Source organism: Octopus bimaculoides, chromosome 7 (genome assembly GCF_001194135.2).
Source record: "Octopus bimaculoides isolate UCB-OBI-ISO-001 chromosome 7, ASM119413v2, whole genome shotgun sequence".
In the NCBI taxonomy this organism is placed as follows: domain Eukaryota; kingdom Metazoa; phylum Mollusca; class Cephalopoda; order Octopoda; family Octopodidae; genus Octopus; species Octopus bimaculoides.
Genome location: NC_068987.1, coordinates 3,132,020 through 3,133,645, shown reverse-complemented (window position 1 = coordinate 3,133,645; position 1,626 = coordinate 3,132,020). Strand labels below are relative to the sequence as shown.

The 1,626-nt window shown below is 38.6% G+C and overlaps 1 protein-coding gene across 3 annotated transcripts in view; it reads right to left on the bottom strand.

The window, feature by feature from the left end:
- LOC106871569 (zinc finger protein 271) overlaps nt 1–1,626 on the bottom strand; it is a 5,112-nt gene extending 3,486 nt beyond the window's left edge. Inside the window, exon 1 of one of the 3 annotated variants that reach the window (XM_052969158.1) lies at nt 1,605–1,626. The gene's annotated coding sequence lies outside the window, so the exon portion shown is untranslated. Of the gene's footprint in view, nt 1–944; nt 1,565–1,604 lie in introns of those variants that run through there. The other 2 variants (XM_052969156.1, XM_052969157.1) reach the window with 2 other exon arrangements.

The window sequence follows — 1,626 nt, the reverse complement described above, 5'->3', positions numbered from 1 at the left end:
TCCCCCACAAATTTCCTTATAATCTTTGACGTTTGAAAGGTATTTGCATAACATTTCATTAAAGGATATCCATTTTCCTGAAAGTTATGAGGGGAAAAAAGTCGGATTGTGTAAATTTTCCGAAACTGCTCTCTTCACCCCTTCGGAGAAAATTCTTTCCCATAAAAATCCCAATAAGTGCAGGAGTGGCTGTGTGGTAAGTAGCTTGCTTACCAACCACATGGTTCTGAGTTCAGTCCCACTGCATGGCACCTTGGGCAAGTGTCTTCTACTATAGCCTGGGGCAGATTAAAGCCTTGTGAGTGGATTTGGTAGACGGAAACTGAAAGAAGCCCGTCGTATAAATACATGTATGTGTTTGTCCCCCCACTATCGCTTGACAACCGATGTTGGTGTGTTTACGTTTCTGTTACTTAGCGACGGCAAAAGACTCCGATAGGATAAGTACTAGGCTTCCAAAGAATAAGTCCTGGGATCGATTTGTTCGACTAAAGGCGGTGCTCCAGCATGGCCGCAGTCAAATGACTGAAACAAATAAAAGAATATACTCCGAATCCATAGCATCGAAGCGGTTCTTGTTGAAAATTTCGTTAAAAAGTATCCGTTTTTCTGGAAGTTATGAGGGTACACATCTGATTCGTACTTTATTTTACCGACCCCAAAAGGATGAAAGGCAAAGTCACCCTTGACGGAATTTGAACTCGGATCCAGAAATAATAGTAATAATAATAATAATCCTTTCTGCTAAAGGCACATAGACTGAAATTTGGGGGAGGGGACCAGTCGATTAGATCGATCCCTAGTGTTTTACTGGTACTTAATTCATCGACTTCGAAAGGATGAAAGGTAAAGTCGACCTCGGCGAAATTAATAATAATAATTATTCCGGGACCTGAGCAGGAATGGGTTAAGAAAATTCACCTGCAAGCTCATGCGCTGTTTACCTTGATATGAGATCACTATGTCGCGCACATATCGTTGTACAGCATGTGCCCGGTGTACCCTCATCAGACGGGCTTCGTATGTTTATATCCCAGTGTCACTAAAGATGGCCTGCGCTGCTGCTCTCAATAATAATAATGATTTGAAATTTTGGCACAAGGCCAGTAAATTCAGGCAAAGGATAAATCGATTACATCGACCCCAATGTTCAATTGGAATTTACTATTTATCGATCCCGAGAGGACGAAAGGCCGAATTTTAACAGAGGAACTTTAAACAGCCACAAGACATAAAAATCATACTTTCATTTTCTCCACTTGTTAATGTCTCTATTTCGTTCTTTCTCGCTGATTTTATATTATCAGGACTCTAATCACATTACGATGGTAGTATTAAACGAAATACATGATATCAAAACATTTAAAAGCTTTCATTAAATTGAAATATTTTCAATGTTCTACAAATTAGCAGCAAATATTAATTAATAAAAACGATGTCGGCGAAAATGAATGCAACTGATATTTCTCAGGTTTTTTTTTCCGTTTCGTCTTTACTCAGAGAGACATTTAGGTTTTGCAAATTCTGTTTTTAAAAAAGAACCCACACAAAATTTGACATTTCTCATAGAATTTTAACAAATAGTGTCTTTGATAAGTATTTACCTCCTGCCGGCATCTTTCCTAT